Source organism: Pogona vitticeps, chromosome 4 (assembly GCF_051106095.1).
Source record: "Pogona vitticeps strain Pit_001003342236 chromosome 4, PviZW2.1, whole genome shotgun sequence".
NCBI classification, from domain to species: domain Eukaryota; kingdom Metazoa; phylum Chordata; class Lepidosauria; order Squamata; family Agamidae; genus Pogona; species Pogona vitticeps.
This window is the reverse complement of record NC_135786.1, coordinates 52211414-52230847: the sequence shown is the minus strand read 5'-3', so window position 1 is coordinate 52230847 and position 19434 is coordinate 52211414. Positions and strand designations below refer to the sequence as shown.

The following is a 19434-nucleotide window of genomic DNA, read 5'->3' as shown; positions in this document are numbered from 1 at the left end:
CAACTCATCTCATGTTAGGTCTTCGTCTTTTTCTACTGCTCTACCCCAAGTTTCCCGGCAATATAGTCTATTCTGGTCACTTCTGTATTGCCATTATATGTGCATGGTAGGCTTAGTCATTTTTGCTTGAGTGAGAATTCAGGCTTGACATGATTGAGTATCCGCTTTTCTGCTTTTCAGGCTCTGTTTAGAATCTGTATGGCTCTCCAACATATTTCAAATGAGTTTTATTTTTGTCCCTGTCTTTCTTCAGTGTCTTTCTTTCACATAGTATGGATGTTTTTTGACCTTGATTTACAGTGACATTCTTTGCAAACTCTAATATCTTCCTTTTTTAAAACATTCAAAAAACAAAGGGACGTCTTTTGGAAAACATGCACATAACATGTCCATAGAACTTTTGGTCTGATGCAGCTTTTTCTTTGAGTAGCTTGCCTAACTCAAAGAAAGTGATTTGAAATGGGAACATAGTTTTCCAGTCTGCATTCTGCAAAACAGAGATGGCAATGTAAGTTTAACGGAGACGTTAAAGGGTGTGTATATTTCTCCACTGTTTATGTTGTACCTATTTACACCTTTGCATCACCATTTTGTTAGGTCTAAAATAGCCATTCCAAATATTTTGGCACAGAGGATCTACAACCACATTCAAGCTATTCTTGTTTTTGTCTTCTCCCAGTAACCATATTACAGTCTATATGCTCATCTTCTGGAATCCTCTACCACTGGGTTATTCTATATGAGTGAAATTTCTAATTGAATTTGTGTGTAACATAGGTATATTTAAACTCCTGTTTTAAAACCCCAGGGAAATCAATTCTTCAAAAAACAAACAAACAAAAAACCAACACCAACCCTTGGGTTTGGGAATTTGGGATATTGTGCTTTTGTACCCACAATTCAAACCCATTCACTACCGTTCACACTTGTTGAAAAAAGTCCTAACAATTGTTTTGTGTTTGGGTGAGAAGTGATTAACTGATGGAAAAAAGGAATTGGCTTCTGGGATTTTCCCTTGTGTGGTGGTGTCACTTTGTGAATGGTAGTGAGCACAAGAGGGTATCTTGTAGACCAGGGGTCTCCCAACTTTACAGAGTGAGGGCCACAACATATATGTTCCAGATTTTCAAGGGCCGAAGGAAGATGTGTAACAGGCCTCCCCACACACTGGGATGGATAAAAAGGCAAGGCAGGCCGCATGTGGCCCAAAGGCTGTAGTATGGAGACCCCTGCTGTAGATGATCTTGACTACTGTCATTCATGTTGTCAACTTTCAAGCTGCTCTTTTCTATGTAAAGCTTGGCATCTCTTTTCATGCATCGCATTGTGCAACAATATTGGGCAATTTCCTGACTTTTTGAATTGTGGGTGCAGAAGCACAATATCCCCATTCATAAACTGGAGGTTTATTAAGAATGGTTTTTTTTTTCATGTGCTAGAAACTTCACAAAAGTAGAAGCACAGTTCAGAAGTGTTATTTATGTGCAGTCAAATTTCTTCTGACTTACAGCAACTCTTAACAGTGCTTTTGGGGTAGGTGGGGTGTTTAAGGATTGTCATTACCACCCCCAAGTAACTTTCAGTGGTCAGGCAGTGATTTGAACCCAAGTCTCCTTGAGTTCTATCTGACACTGTATTCACTACACTACATCTTTCAGATGTGTTATACCTATATTAATGTCTGTCTGGAAAAATATTTTGAGTATTTTCAAAAGCAGATAATCAAGTGACTCTGAAGTGGAACAAGAGATTTCAAGGCAAAACTGTTTACTTGGCTGGAAAAAGGAAAGATTACAGATGTGTAAAAATCTAGTCAAGGTTTATTTATCCCTACATAGGAAGGAGGAATAAAGGCACCATGGGCTGACCTCTGACCAGTTTTTTTTTTTTTTGTAAGCTTCTGTGAGTTAAGATGACCTTTAGTTTAGTTTCTATTCCCTTCAAGGTTTGCTCAGAGTGCCTGGAACATCTCTTTCCCAATATTGTGTAAGTATTTTTATTGCTCTTTCTACAGAAGAGACATCTGTCCACATTAGTCAGCCTTGTAAATTCCAAGCAGGCTATGAGGGACTGTACGAAAGGGTCAGGCTTAAAGGGCATGTGACATCATCACCAAAAGGTGTAGGGGCAAAACCTGATGTAAAATACTTACAGGTTATATGAATCTTTGAGAAATGCACAGGGCATGGATTTACATTTCTGTACCTGGATCCAAAAAGGTGTGGGGTTTGCCTACTTCGTCCTTGCAGAGATGGGGAGTTTCCTGTTGACATAGGATACATTTCATTGCTTAATTAGGGCAGCATGGACATAATATAAGTAATGTAAGAATAAATGCTAAAGATACTGTTATTTAAATAGTAAGATATAAATCTGGACATTGCAGATTGTCGTATCCTTGGAGTCTGTTTAGAATGAATCAGTTTCAGACTAGAGTTCAGAGCGTCCTCTGAGTTCATTTGCAGCCTGAAATGATTCCAGATCCAGGCTATTCCTTCTAAGACGTTGGCCCTGGCTCACCCTTCACAGTATTCTTTTCCATCCCTTGCATCTCTTGCAGGCACAGCTTCAAAGGCTAAAGTGGAAAATTAATTAATTAATTAATGTGAAATGTTAACTTGGAGATTAATTCATTGTTTTTATTATTTGGAAAAGAAATAATTTGATGTCTTGAGTTAGCATTAATTATTAATTAGATTGATCATTGTGGGATTGACAGACAAGCATAAGGGCTTTCATTGCTGACGTTTGCAGCACACTTCTTACTGGCACTTTCAGATGCACTGTTTTGTTCAACATTGCCATCCCCAATTCTGTACAATTTTTCCAGATGGGCTACAAAACACATAATACAATTGTTTGCTGGGATGGCAGAATCCAAGACATCTGAAAGTAAGGCTTGCGATAGCTATCTATCCTAAAGCCTGGAACCTTGTTTTATAGTCCATTTGGTTATATGTTGTGACTGATCTGCACTGCTTCTCATTCTCTCTTCCATTTATACCACACACCCATAGCAATTCACTGTATCCTTTTGCTCTATGATCATTCAGTAACCCCCAGCCCCATACAAAAGTGTATAAACTTGACCTTCGTTAGAAACCCATGAGCTCTACTGTTCACTCCAATACTCTATTGCTCAGTGCTCTCTTGTCATCTCTCCCAAATCGTGTCATTCTGGCAACTCCTGTGACGTCGCTAGAACCAGCTGTATTGTCTCTTGCCTTTCCATTGGGACTATTTCAGTGACATGGAGAGGGGGGATTTGCTTCTTGGGTAACAGCCTATCCTCCATATTATTTTACCCAGGCTTCGTGCTCTGGAGATGAAACTCATACAGAGCATGTTACCATAGTCTCTTGAGACTGAAGGATGCCTAACCAATAGTTTAGGTTAGCTCTCCTGGCAAGTAAAGCAAAATGGCATGAGAGAGAACCAGATGTATTCCACACAGGCTACCAGAACATCTAAGGATTTCATCTGCAGTTGTGTAAAATTGTTTGGAATTGTTAAAATGGATTTGGGGCATTTCATCAAACTTTTACCTATAACGAATAGTTGAAAGTAGGCATCTAACCAGACCCCTCAATTGAGAACATGTCCAGCTAAAGATCCACAGACTGAGACTTTGTGCCCTGCTCCAATGTGATCTTCACTACTTTTGTTCACTCTGTGTAAGTGCCAGTGTTTATGCATTTCCAAACATTTAGAAGGGAGTCGCAAAATGTGCCTGGGGTTACTTTAGACATTTAACAAATCATGTCGCTGTATCAGGCACCAGAGTTTGTGCAGGTCTGAGACACAAGAAGCCCAGAAGGGCTGCTGGCCCGAACATTTAATTGCTATACCTACAGTTTCTATCCTTCCTCTTTCCTACACCTAAAATGATTGATGCTACATGCCGCCACCACCCCGGCTGTCTCACAGCTGTGAGGTGCATGATGCTAGATATCTGCCAAATCAATTTCTGTAGACTTTTATGATTTAATCAATGACTTTGCAGCAGGAAAGCCAAGAAAGTTTCATTTCTAAGGTAGATAGCATACTGTCCTTTTTCAATGGTACCAGTTCAGCATCTGCCTTACATCCTCTTTTCCTTTCTCTAAAAAATAGCATTGCATCATTTTTTATTTTTTATTTCAATCCCATGAATATTTGATTCAACAGAAGACATTTATCAGGGGATGCCACTCTGCTCCATGAGTGCCACAGAATCTTCACTCCACTCCATGGTCACCACAGAAATGCACAAGCAGCTTAGACTGAGTTGATGTTTCAGCACTTTTATGAATAACAGTGCACATTCCTAGCCTGAAGTAACAATGATGTTCTAAGTGCCAAGCATTTGTGGTGGTTTACCTCGCTGCCAAAGAAATTTTTAAAAAATCAAAGTATCCCTATCAGTTTTTGAGAACATCTTTTTTTTTTTTTTTGCGGGAATTGGCATCCTTATTAGACCAAATACAATTCACAGTAATATCCTTTTTTTTTTTTTTTTTTTAAAGTTCTCCAGAAGTCTTCATCAGGCTAAACTGTTAAAAAATAGATGGGGGAGTGAGAAAGAATGAAGAAGCCACTGTATTCAGAGCTTGGAAAGTACTAAAAAACATAATTAGCTACAGTTATAGTTCAACAAGAAGTTATGTTGTGGTTATTGCGGGATTAATGGCCAAAATCCTATTGTTATGTTGAGGTTATTGCTGAAAGGAATTACCTGTGTGTAACTAAATTTATAATAAATTGTTTCCCAACTCTGCTGCAGCTGTTACTTAAATAGGCTTTGGCAGTGCAGTCCTCCTTTTTTTATTGCCACCTCCCACTAGCTGTTGGGTATCTCAGCCTCTGGAACTGTAAACTCCAGATGTACAAGAAATGTACTTCCAAAACATTCCTCAGCACACATCTAAGACTGAAGATACATTTTCTGTGACTTAAAAGTTTGCTTCCAGAATGCTAAATATTAGTTGGCACTAATTGGTCCGTCTATAATTTCTCTGGGACCAGCATGCCCTATTTAATATCTTTAGTACAATGTCACATGTTTTCTATTTCTTCTCATTTGTGCAAATATACACTATGGTGTTGTTTCAAGACTAGTCCTCTTTAGTAGTAATGATGAGAAAAGTGAAAGAATATTACTCATAGCCTTTCCTTGTCTTTTTACTTGTTCTAGCAATAGTATTTATTCTGAAGAATTGATCTTCTTGTTGAAGATACAGTTTGCTTCATAAATCCAATTAGTAGATATGTGTGACTAAATCCAACTTGAGTAGACCTATTGAAATTTATATAAGTGGTGATCAAACCAGTAGCATTCATTTCAAAAGGCCTAGTTTGAATTTGATCCACTGCTGGTATAGTTGAACTTTAGTGTTGTGCAGGGGAAAGACACTTGGTTTGCTTTTATTTCAAATTCTTTTGTCAGAGTCTTCTTTGTTTTCGGGATGTTTCGGGTATGGGACCTTTCTGTAGACACAAAAGGGCTGGAATCTTTGGGACTTTTTCATTTTGGATTTCCCATTTGGGCTTCTGACATTTGAACAAAGCCCTACAGAATCCTTAAAACTATTCCAGAAAATGCTGGGACAAGGCAACAGGCAGTCCTCTGCTCCAAAAATGGGCAACAGCAACAATACATGAGAAAGAAAAATCAATAATCCACAGACGTCTGAAAGAACTTTAAAGTTCACTTTTATTGTCACACCACATCGCCATCTTCATCATCCTCATTAATTCATCAGTAGGGAATAGTACAGATTAGAAAGTGAAATCATCATGATGATGTCATTGAAATAAAAACCACAGTGCCTATGGGCAATATAATCAATCCCACAACTCCACTCCCCAAGATAGAATATGGGGACAGCTCTCCATTCACTGTTTAAAAGGCTTCAGTTCAGCGGTGTAGGCAGTAGTCCACCGGGTAAAAGGCAGGCAACAATGAAGGAAACAGAAGAAATCCCTTCAAAAATCATAAATAAAAAGGCAAAAAAAAAAGAAAAAAAAAAAAGGAAAAAAAGAAAGAAAGAAAAAGAAAAGCAGGGAATCCAAGTTTCCCAGAAAATAATCCAAAAGTGGGGGATTAGCATCAAAATTTAAAAAGAAGGAATCCACAATGTATGCACAGAGTAAACAGAATTCAAAATGGAAGTCAAATGAGAGAGATCTCTCAGCAGCAAGAGCAAAGAAATCACCAAGCAGTTAAAGAGCAGCCACTCCAGTTTTCCAAACACTTTTCTCTGCACAAACCTCCAGGATGTTATGTGAATCCTAATTGGTAGTTGACAAGCCACTTGTTTATAGTTGCTGGAATATCAACAAGACAATCATTTTTTTGCGTACAATGGAGGTACTTCAAAAGAAGAAATTTGAAAGAATTATGATAGTTTCATGACCCTCTATTTCAGAATCCTGAAACAATCATATTTCAGAGGCTGGCTGTTCTAAACCCAGAATCTGAAAACTAAAGAAAGAGCCTCTTTGTGGGTTTCTCCCCCCACCCCCAGTGCCATCTGGATTAAACTGAAATTCCCTCCCTAATGAATTTAAAATATCAAACATATCTGGCATTTGTCAAATAGTGTGTGTAAACACTGTAAAGTTAGAAAAAGGAATACCGTACTTGTTTATAACCTTACCAAGAACACACATGCAAATAAGTTACAGCCTAACATGCCTCTCCTGTTCATATCCACTGTAGATTCCATAGTTACTTATACTAATTTTACCCTTCATGCAGAGACAGCTATATGCACACAACCAATGGCTATGCCACATCATGTGTGAACTGAGATTTGACTTTCAGTCTTGCCTTTGTGAAGACACAGACATTCTGCTGTGCTGCTGGTTCAGCTTGTTTTACAAGCCATACTGGTCCTCATGTAGGGTGGCAACTTTTAACTGCAATGCTTAAGGCTTTATACAAAATCTTCTTGGAAAAGCTTGTGTGTTTTATTGCAAGCAAAGACTGCCTTCCTTTGAACTTCCATTTGATTTGTTGATGGGTTTTGCAGTTGGTCTGCATCATCAGTTTTGTGTACCAATTGTTGTTGTTGTTATATGCTGTCAAGTCACGGCAACTTATAGTGATCCTATGAGTGAGAGATCTCCCATGTGTCCTGTCCTCAACAGCTCTTCAGCTCTCTTAAACTCAAGCATAGGAGTTTAGGGGATCAATCCATCTCATATTTGTTCTTTTTTCTGCACTCCCAGAAGAATAGAATGCTAAACCACTTCCAGGTACTCTGTACCTAGAAAACGCTGGAAAAGATCACCCTAACTCAGAATGGACTTGACAGCACAGACACCTAAATCCTGAACTATCCAGCCAGCTGTTATTTGAATAGGTTGCAGAATTTGTCTATCATTAGCACAGAATAGGGATGTTGGGTTCCTTTGGTGTAGACCTCTTTCTCTCCCTGATATATATACAAATTTTTTCCTTTAATTTATATGGGCACTGGAGGAGCAGTTGTATATAACCATTTGCTAATTTCTCCCGAGAAAGAAAACAAGGGCTCTAACTGAAGTTGTCATTTAATTTTGTCTCCCATATTCATATGGGTTTGTTTTCAGGGTGAGTGTGTCATCAATCAAGTTTGCATCCTATGTTGTTTCAGTTTAGTATGTGAGGTTGGTATCATGAAGCTACTCAATTGTCAAACAAAATCATTTAAAAGACAGATAATGAGCACACACCCTTAGATCTTACCTGGGGTGTATCCCGCCAGTGAATATTTGGTAACTTCTATAGATGAGCTTTCAGGCACACACATTTTATTAAAAATCCAATATGGGGTGATCTTACATTGTCAGTGGCCTAGATAATACTATTTGAATAAAACTTAAGCTAAGGGATGAGTGTGACTTGCAGTGAAAGAGTTGGATATGTTCAAATTATAATTTTCATTAATAATGATGTCCACTAGCTCTCATATATCTAATCTTCAATTAACTTCTCAAAAGATCTCTTAACGGGTTAGAGAAGCACAATTTCCCCTTGAAGAACTTGTGCTGGTTTGACCCAAGAAGGTTATACAATTACTGTACCAGCATGTCCTTAATTAGAGTCTCCATAATTTTCCTCGGCATGACGGTGCGTGTGAAAGGTCTACAGTTCTAAAACCTCTTGAAGGTGATGTGTAACATATGTATCGTTCCCCCAGCCTTCAAGCTCATCTCTGCATTAGTACAGAAATAAAATGAATTGTGAGAAGTACGACATCTCCATTCTGATAAGGTTTTTTTTCCTTCCCTTAAAGAAGCAGCTTCCAATAGAAACTGCAGTTTTCTCTAGAATTCTTGTTCAAGAAGAGTCTGCAGAGATAGGGAATTTGGCAAATCATGGTATGTCAGGAGTGTTAGTAATTGTGATGTCTTGGAACATGGCACTTCTCTCACACAGTCATCCATTCTCTGAGGAAATCTTAATTTGAAATATTTATTTGGGATTAAATTTCAGATTGAATATCACTGAACTTGATGAGGAGCAAACTTGTGGATCATAGATATTAGCATCAATGTTTCTTTGCAGCAGATGCCCTGGGATGTTGATTTAATTCCTCCTCCTCAGTCTCACTGCTATAGAATTAAAATTTCAGATGGTGGAAGCTTTGAACAGGATTAAGGAATATTATTCCTTACATCTCTGCCTTTGTTTAATGCAACACAGTTCCTGTTGCTTAGGGAAGCATATATAATAAAAGCCCGTTCTCGCAGAATCAGCAGGTAGAGAAAAAATGTTTACACTGCCACTTGTATAGCTTTGCAGGATATGTGTCATGAAGATCAGTGATGTGACAAAATAACAATGGCCCTAGTCTTCACAGATACTGCTGCATATATTTTTCCTACTCAGAGGTTAGATTTTTTGTGGAAACTGTGGGCTGTGAAGCCCCTTTCTTACTTGTAAATAATGGGAGGTTGGCATGTGTGAATTTCATGCAGGACTGCAACTATAGGCCTCATGAAACCACATCTGTCACCTTCTTATAAAGTCCAAGTGTCTGCTTCAGGTGTAACACCTTTGAAGATAATTCACGATACCCAGAGGCCACCAAAACACACACATCCTCCCAATTGTGGTTTTCTGTCTGCAAGCAAACCTATTTTTGCATCTCTTTCTCTGAAAGAATGATGCAAAATCTGAACTGGGGGAAAGTTCAGTATTCCTGACATGTTTAAATTTCTTTGCTCATTGACTCCTGTCACTCTTTTACTTGTGCTGTATATTCAAAAGAACAAACACATAGATAAATGCTACATTTCTGAATTACTAGTAGAATATTACAGTCTACAGGTGACTACTACACCTGGGCCAGTTGTTGTACATACTGTACAAACATGTAATAAATAACAAGTTTAAAAATGCAATTTTGAGGTTTCAAGCCTGAGCACATTGACTAGAATTTGATAAGATCAAATATGCATATGACATCACTGCACAGCTAGTGCAGGAGATGGTGGAATATACTGTATGTATGAAATGATGGTACAAACATGTTCATAAAAGTTGTTATTGTTATAACATGCCATCAAGTCACCTCTGATTTATAGCAACTCTATGAAGGAGAGATCTCTAAAATGCCCAGTCTTCAATGGCCCTGCTCAGCTCTTGCAAATCCAAGCTTGTGGTTCCTTTAGGGAGTCAATCTGTCTTGTATTTGGTCTTCCTTTTTTCCTGCTGCCTTCAACCTTCTCAGCATTACTGTCTTTTCCAGAGAATCTTGCCTTTCCATGATGTGCTTAAAGTAGAACAGCCTCAGTTTCATTATTTTGCCTACAGAGATAGATCAAGCTTGATTTGTTCTAGGACTCATTTGTTCATTTTTTTCTGGCATTTCAGGGTATATGCAAAGCTCTGGAATTATATTAAACATTCTCTCATCTACGCTTGTACACCCAACTGTGTGTTTTTTACACATGGAAAAGCACCGGGATGCACTTTAGCTTTTCTCTGAAGTACCCAGACCTCTTGGCTGAGAAGATAACCTTGAAAGTATGTCATTTAGTCGTTTAGTCGTATCCAACTCTTCGTGACCCCATGGACCAGAGCACGCCAGCCCCTCCTGTCTTCCACTGCCTCCTGGAGTTGTGTCAAATTCATGTTGGTTGCTTCGCAGACACTGTCCAACCATCTCATCCTCTGTCGTCCCCTTCTCCTCTTGCCGTCACACTTTCCTAACATCAGGGTCTTTTCCAAGGAGTCTTCTCTTCTCATGAGATGGCCAAAGTACTGGAGCCTCAGCTTCAGGATCTGTCCTTCCAGTGAGCACTCAGGTTTGATTTCCTTTAGAATTGATAGGTTTGTTCTCCTTGCAGTCCAGGGGACGCTCAAGAGCCTCCTCTAGCACCACAATTCAAAGGCATCAATTCTACGGCTGTCAGCTTTCTTTACAGTCCAGCTCCCACTCCCATACATCACTATAGGAAAAACCATAGCTTTGACTATTCCGACTTTTGTTGGCAAGGTGATGTCTCTGCTTTTTAAGATGCTGTTAAGGTTTGTCATCGTTTTCCTCCCAAGAAGCAGGCGTCTTTTAATTTCGTGGCTGCTGTCACCATCTGCATGGAGCCCAAGAAAGTAAAATTTGTCACTGCCTCCATATCTTCCCCTTCTATTTCCCAGTAGGTGATGGGACCAGTGGTCATGATTTTAGTTTTTTTGATGTTAAGTTTCAGACTGTTTTTTGCACTCTCCTCTTTCACCCTCATTACGAGGTTCTTTAATTCCTCCTCACTTTCTGCCATCAGAGTGGTATCATCTGCATATCGGAGGTTGTTGATATTTCTTCCGGCAATCTTAATTCTGGCTTGGGATTCCTCCAGTCTAGCCTTTCACATGATGTATTCTGCATATAAGTTAAATAAGCAGAGGGACAATATATAGCCTTGTCGTACTCCTTTCCCAATTTTGAACCAATCAATTGTTCCATATCCAGTTCTAACTGTTGCTTCCTGTCCCACATATAGGTTTCTCAGGAGATAGATAAGGTGGTCAGGCACTTCCATTTCTTTGAGGACTTGCCATAGTTTGCTGTGGTCCACACAGTCAAAGGCTTTTGCATAGTCAATGAAGCAGAAGTAGATATTTTTCTTGAACTCTCTGGCTTTCTCCATAATCCAGTGCATGTTAGTAATTTGGTCTCTAGTTCCTCTGCCCCTTCAAAATCCAGCTTGTACTTCTGGGAGTTCCCATTTCACATACTGCTGAAACCTACCTTGGAGGATTTTGAGCATAACCTTGCTAGCGTGGGAAATGAGTGCAATTGTACGGTAGTTGGAGCATTCTTTGGCACTGCCCTTCTTTGGGATTGAGATGTAGACTGATCTTTTCCAGTCCTCTGGCCACTGTTGAGTTTTCCAAACTTGCTGGCATATTGAATGTAGCACCTTAACAGCATCATCTTTTAAGATTTTAAATAGTTCAACTGGAATGCCATCACCTCCACTGGCCTTGTTGTTAGCCAAGCTTTCTAAGGCCCACTTGACTTCACTCTCCAGGAGGTCTGGCTCTAGGTCAGCAACTACATTGTCTGGGTTGTCCGGGATATCCAAATCTTTCTGATATAATTCCTCTGTGTATTCTTGCCACCTCTTCTTGATGTCTTCTGCTTCTGTGAGGTCCCTCCCATTTTTGTCCTTTATCATGTCCATCTTTGCACAAAATGTTCCTTTAATATCTCCAATTTTCCTGAACAGATCTCTGGTTTTTTCTTTTCTGTTATTTTCCTCTATTTCTTTACATTGTTCATTTAAGAAGGCCCTCTTGTCTCTCCTTGCTATTCTTTGGAAGTCTGCATTTAATTTTCTGTAACTTTCCCTATCTCCCTTACATTTTGTTTCCCTTCTCTTCTCTGCTATTTCTAAGGCCTCATTGGACAGTCACTTTGCTTTTTTGCATTTCCTTCTCTTTGGGATGGTTTTTGTTGCTGCCTCCTGTACAATGTTATGAGCCTCTATCCAAAGTTCTTCAGGTACTCTGTCCACCAAATCGAGTTCCTTTAATCTGTTCTTTACTTCCACTGTGTATTCATAAGGGATTTGGTTTAGATTATACCTGAGTAGCCCAGTGGTTTTTCCTACTCTCTTCAGTTTAAGTTTGAATTTTGCTATGAGGAGCTGATGATCAGAGCCACAATCAGCTCCAGGTCTTGTTTTTGCTGACTGTATAGAGCTTCTCCATCTTTGGCTGCAGAGAATATAATTTATCTGATTTCGATATTGCCCATCTGGTGATTCCCATGTATAGAGTCGCCTCTTGTGTTGTTGGAAAAGAGTGTTTGTGATGACCAGCTTGTTCTCTTGACAAAACTCTATTAGCCTTTGCCCTGCTTCGTTCTGAACTCCAAGGCCAAACCTCCCTGTTGTTCCTTTTATCTCTTGACTCCCCACTTTAGCATTCCAGTCCCCTAGAATGAGAAGAACATCTTTCTTTGGTGTCAGTTCTAGAAGGTGTTGTAAATCTTCATAAAATTGTTCAATTTCATCCTCTTTAGCATTGGTGGTTGGTGCATAAACTTGGATTACTGTGATGTTGAAAGGTCTGCCTTGGATTCGTATTGAAATCATTCTATCATTTTTGAGATTATATCCCAGTACAGCTTTTCCCACTCTTTTGTTGACTATGAGGGCTACTCCATTCCTTCTACAGGATTCTGGCCCACAATAGTAGATATGATAATCATCTGAGTTGAATTCGCCCATTCCTGTCCATTTTAGTTTACCGACACCCAGGATGTCAATGTTAATTCTTGCCATCTCCTGTTTGACCACCTCCAGCTTCCCAAGGTTCATAGATCTTACATTCCAGGTTCCTATGCAGTATTTTTCTTTGCAGCATTGGACTTTCCTTTCACTTCCAGGCATGTCCACAGCTGACCGTCCTTTCGGCTTTGGCCCAACCACTTCATTAGCTCTGGAGCTACTTGTACTTGTCCTCCGCTCTTCCTCAGTAGCATGTTGGACGCCTTCCGAGCTGAGGGGCCCATCTTCCAGCATCATATCTTTTAGCCTTTTGTTTCTGATCATGGGGCGTTCTTGGCAAAGCTACTGGAGTGGCTTGCCAATTCCTACTCCAGGTGGATTGCGTTTAGTTGGAACTCTCCACTATGACCTGTCCGTCTTGGGTGGTCCTGCACTGCACAGCCAATAGCTTCTCTGAGTTACTCAAGCCCCTTTGCCATGGCAAGGCAACAATCCATGAAGGGGTGAAAGTATGTAGTAAGCATTAAATTTGAGAATTCAGAAAGATCTTGAGTAGGATTTCGACATGGGCAGGAGGCTTTTTGTTTTCTATAGTTTCTTTTTTATTGATAAGCAATTCTTAGCCATTAATCCTTTTTTTCTCCCAAAGTACTCAAAGTGATGACTTACGGTCCCTGAAGAGGGTTCTCATCCCACTCTTTTGGGGTGTAGCACCTGTCCCACATTGGGCACAAGCTACCTATGCAGATGTTTTATTTGTTAGTTGTCTTATTTGTAGACTGCCTTTCTCCCAATAAGGGGACTCAACGTGGCTATAATGGGACTCCCCCCCTCCAAAATGTATGAAAATGTAGTACAAAACAAATAAGCAGTTAATTAAAGACAATCATATAAAATAGATGACACAAACAGCTTCTAATTTTTAGAGACAGAATAATTTATACAAAAGAAGCAAATATGTATACATCTGTTTCCATTCTATATTGTACACTAAGACTTATTTTTCTCTCTTAATGTAGAATGTCAAGTACACTCTGCTCTCCAATTTTATTTGGAAATAAGGCTGTTAAAGTATCGCAAGAGATTAAACAGATATTTAAAAATTTTAGGCAAAATAAAAAAACACAATTCCTTAATCTCCCATTCTAATTCCTGGTACTGTACACCACTGATGGATAGTTAGGCAATAGTATTGTTGAGTGAGACTTGTGAGAATAATGTTATGGCATAATCAATGCCGTTTTACTTTCTGTTCTTATAAGACTTCATTACATCAGATATTCATATTCTTAAACCTGCATTGGTGAGTTGGAAACAAACTCTAGGCTTATGTGTTACCTCCTCCTCTTGCACATGGTGTCCCTATCCATTACTTATTCAATGTGCTGAGATATCTCATTGGTGAACTGGGGAATATCAAGAAATTCACTTCAATACATAATGTCTCATTCTGTTTTGCAGAGGATATACTGACTGATTCAGATATCACAGTAACCCATGCTTAAATCTAAATGAGAGAAAAAAGCTATGCACAAGACAGAAGGTAGTGCATAAGGCTGGAAATTGTTTCCAGCCTTCCAAGGCTGTGTTTTCTCAATTCAAAATGACCGTAACAGATTAATGAACTGGGCTAACACAAACAAATATGCTTCAGCAATAACGTAAAGTACTGCACTTAAGCAGGACAAATTAGATGCACAGATATAGGATGAGTGCAAGCGGGTTTGGAAATGGTACATCTGAAAAGGATCCAGCAGTCTTAGTGGATCACAGGTTAAACATGAGCCAATACTGTGATGCAGCAACAGTCAAAACGAAAATTAAAAAATGCTATACTGGAGTGTATACACAGAAGTATAATGTCCAGATCAAGGCGAAGTAATAGTACTTTCTGCTTTGGTCAGACGTCACCTAGAGTACTGTGTCCAGTTCTGGGTACCACAGTTTAAGAAGGCTATCAGGAAGCTGGAACATGTTGAGAGGAGGGCAACCAAACTGGTAAGAGGTTTGGAAAACAAGGCTTGTGAAGAAAGGTTGAGGGATCTTGACATAAGAGGTGATAGGATAGCCAAGTATTTGAAGGACTGTCACACTGAAGATGGAACAGACTTGGGTTGTTTTTTTTCCACTCAAGAGAATACAATCAGAAGTAATAGATTAAAGTTGCATGAAAGGAGATTTCAGCTGAGCATCAGGAAGAACATCCTGACAATGGAAGATGGTGGATTCTACTTCACTGGAAGTTTTTTAGCGAGATTGGATGGCCATCTATCAGGGAGGCTTTAAATGTTGATTTCAGTTCTGGCAGAGGGCTACACTTAATGACCACTGAGGGCTCTTCCATCTCTATAGTTTTAGGATTCTGTGAATTCATAATTAAAATTCAAATGGTTTGGCATATTGTCTGGATAGAGCCTGTATTGCAGGACTCTCCAAGTGGTGAGTCAGGACTCAATGTGAAAGGAACTTGTTTCCATGTGGTCATGGATAATTGTTGAGGCTGTCAGCAGTGAGTGGTGAAGATTGAATAGCTGATACAGCTAGCATTTCACTTTCTCCTTGTGCAGCATATGGATCCAGAACAGAAAGACAGTGCTGCAGGTTACAGAGAAATTGTGGGCTCTTTTTATATTTCAGTAGAATTATGTTCAGATGCAGACGTTATCTGCAAATAAAGTGTAGTAATGCAAACATCCTACTAAAAATCGTAGTCTCCATTCAGCTTTGATGAATATTGCTATTATTTTGCTTTGGTATCAAATATAATTATTACATTGAGATATATATATTTGCCACTTCTCAGTTCTCAGCCACAACTATCTGCAGTATCTTATGCACTGTTTTGCACTTCAAAACCTACTGGATAGGTAGGATCAGTCCCCAGTATGGTAAAACATTTCTCAGATTTGTGAATTATGAAGTAAACAAGTCCATAATTCTGAAATATAATTGTAGATCCTTTTATCTACTGCAGTACTAAATTGGCTGACTTCATATATGGAAGAGGACCAACGGAGCAAAAATACACCAGCATCTATTGATTACAGGAAACCTATTCAGTATATTTTGATCTCTATACCACTGAAGTATAATCTGGTGAAAATATTGTAATATATTTACAGTCCAGATTGTAACTTCTTCTACCATTTTCCTACTAAGGTGGCTAATCAGCATCTTCATTAGGAATACCACCAAACTTTTAGAAGTAGTGGGCAAAAACCTGTTAGATTTGTAGTGTAACTAGTTACATATAGAAAAATGTAAGCAAATATAAAATACATCAAGAGACACTACAAGAATATGAATGTCAGCAAACTGACTGCTGCAATAGTCTGCCCTTGGATATTAAGTCCATGGAACTAAGAGTGTTTTAGTTTTCTGCAAGCCTGTATGGAAATGAATTCTCTGTGGGAATTTTGTTTGTAAAACATTGCTCGCTTTAAAATTCCTTTAAATGCAGGATATTCTGAAGTTTTATAAAGTGTATTCTGGCAAATCCATAACATTTGTCACTATAATAGGATACAGGGATACAGAAGAAAAGAGAATCACCTGCTGTGATTGGGTTCATTAAAGATCTGGAGCTGTTCTTCTCTTTTGGCGTGTGTGTATGTTTAGTCGTTTAGTCGTGTCCGACTCTTCGTGACCCCATGGACCAGAGCACGCCAGGCCCTCCTGTCTTCTACTGCCTCCCGGAGTTGGGTCAGGTTCATGTTGGTTGCTTCGCAGACACTGTCCAGCCATCTCATCCTCGGTCGTCCCCTTCTCCTCTTGCCATCACACTTTCCCAACATCAGGGTCTTTTCCAGGGAGTCTTTTCTTCTCATTAGATGGCCAAAGTACTGGAGCCTCAGCTTCAGGATCTGTCCTTCCAGTGAGCACTCAGGGTTGATTTCCTTTAGAACTGATAGGTTTGTTCTCCTTGCAGTCCAGGGGATTCTCAAGAGCCTCCTCCAGCACCACAATTCAAAGGCATCAATTCTTCGGCGGTCTGCTTTCTTTATGGTCCAGCTCTCACTTCCATACATCACGACAGGAAAAACCATAGCTTTGACTATTCGGACTTTTGTTGGCAAGGTGATGTCTCTGCTTTTCAAGATGCTGTCCAGATTTGTCATCGCTTTCCTCCCAAGAAGAAGGCGCCTTTTAATTTCAGGGCTGCTGTCTCCATCTGCAGTGATCATGGAGCCCAGGAAGATAAAATTTGACACTGCCTCCATATCTTCCCCTTCTATTTCCCAGGAGGTGATGGGACCAGTGGCCATGATCTTAGTTTTTTTGATGTTGAGTTTCAGACCGTTTTTTGCACTCTCCTCTTTCACTCTCATTACAAGGTTCTTTAATTCCTCCTCACTTTCTGCCATCAGAGTGGTATCATCTGCATATCGGAGGTTGTTGATATTTCTTCCGGCAATCTTAATTCCGGCTTGGGTTTCTTCCAGTCCAGCCTTCCGCATGATGTATTCTGCATATAAGTTAAATAAGCTGGGGGACAATATACAGCCTTGCCGTACTCTTTTCCCAATTTTGAACCACTCAGTTGTTCCATGACCAGTTCTAACTGTTGCTTCCTGTCCCACATATAGGTTTCTCAGGAGACAGATAAAGTGGTCAGGCACTCCCATTTCTTTAAGAACTTGCCATAGTTTGCTGTGGTCCACACAGTCAAAGGCTTTCGCATAGTCAATGAAGCAGAAGTAGATATTTTTCTGGAACTCTCTGGCTTTCTCCATAATCCAGCGCAAGTTAGCAATTTGGTCTCGAGTTCCTCTGTCTCTTTTGGCAGGAAATGACAACTGAGTCTCTTTTTGAACATTAACAGGCTTATTTGGTTTAACATTAGGTGAATCAATAATAACTTCTACTGGTTCAAACTGATATTGGGTAACTGTCCATACTGTGGGTATTCTAATTCTGTCTTAGAACTGACAGGATTCATTGAAGGGCTGGCCCAAAATGTTCCTGATCGGTGGGCTTCCTCAACGGAGCACTCTGGACCACGAAAATTGTCCCACAACAAGGGTCTCTTGCCCAATCTCCCTCTGGTGGTGGGTAGTTGAAGGAAAAGTCTGGACAAATCACCTTCCTCGACAGTCCTTGTCCCTGCGGAAAAACCACGACTGTCCATTCCTACAAATCCACCTATGTATCCCTCTCCTTAGATGTATCTGGACCAGGTAGTAATCCTTGTACCTTTAAATTGGGGAAGTCCTCTAACAACCGTCACATTCCATCATATTCCAATTCTTTTCTCTTTCCCCCTTTTTCTCTTCCTCCCTTCCTTTCTCCTGTCATCAGTATACTGAATCGTCTCCTCTTGCCTTCCTCTCCTGTTTCCTCCTCCCACACGGGTAAAATTAACTCCTCCCCTCTTTCTCCTTGTTTCTCTTCCACCAGACAAATCTCAGTCTTTTCCCTCTTTCCCTTAAATTCCTTTTCTTTCTCCTCCTCTACATTCTTCACTTTCTATTATCTTCCCTGCCTCTATTTCTCCTTTCCTCTCAGGCATCTCTAGTTTAGGGGACGGCTCACTCTCTTTCTCCTTTTCCTCTACAGCTCCTTCACACCTGCTCTTTGACAATGTTGGAATTGCTAACAAGCATTCTGAAAATGTTGTCTTACCCAAACTAATTATATTTCTTAAAAACAGAGAAATCTGTTTTGGATAATGTTTTCGGTCTTTTCCAGATTTAAACAAATATGGAAGCTTTAATCTCATGATATTTTGCTGTTAAAATGCAACCAGAAGCATGAGATAGAGAGAGAGAGTTTGTCTTTAAATAATTCCAGTATTGAGGCGGGGGAAATGGTAGGCCAAATCAATATTTATCTTCCTGTTTTTAGACACAAGGCTGTATGTGTCTGAGATGGATTTCAGAGAGTCCCTTCTTCCAGTGAGGGTCAATGTGGTATGCAGATTGTAGAGGAAGCCATTCACACACAGTCCCTTTGAGGGCAGCTCAATGAACACAGCTGAACCAGGTCAGGAAAAGTACAGTACACAATGCTTACACTTTATGGAAAGTGTGAGCATCCCCTGATCTAGTCCTTTTCCAGAGGACTTTTGGCTCCTTGCTAGTTAAAGACTTCCTAGGGTCTGTTTCATGAGACTTGACCCTATTGTAATGGAAGAGTTGCATTTGTCCTAAGCTAGTTAGAACTCCCTCCCATGGGAAGCTAGGCTGGCACCATCTTTGCTGTCCTTCTGAGGCTGAACCCGGACAAGACAGAAGTTCTGAGGGTGGACGCCCTTGGGGTTGGTGGCCTGGGTGGCTCTCTCACATTTGGGGGTGTGTGACCCTGGCTGCTAAGAGTGGAGTTTGCGGCCTGGGGGTACACCTGGACCCGCCACTCACCATGGAAACCCAGGTGGCGTTGGTAGTTCGCACCGCCTTTTTCCACCTTTGGCGGATTGCCCGCTGTGACCCTACCTGGGAGCGCTCACTACCTTGGTACATGCGCTCGTAATCTCAAGATTAGACCACTGTAATGCACTCTACGTGGGGCTACCTTTGAGGCTGCTGCGGAAACTACAGGTGGTGCAGAATGCAGCAGCCAGACTCCTTACTGGAGTGAGAAAACACCAACATATTTCTCTTGTTCTGGCCAAACTGCACTGGCTGCCCATCCATTTCCACATTGAATTCAAAGTTCTAATGCTTACCTATAAGGCCCTAAACGGTTTAGGACCTCGAGACTTGGCAGAGCGTCTGCTCCCATCAAGATCTA

General features: G+C 40.1%; 1 protein-coding gene across 7 annotated transcripts in view; it reads left to right on the top strand.

Annotated features, from left to right (window-relative positions):
• The window catches only part of MDFI (MyoD family inhibitor), a 79127-nt gene that overhangs the window by 36107 nt on the left and 23586 nt on the right, over positions 1–19434 (top strand). The window lies entirely within an intron of this gene.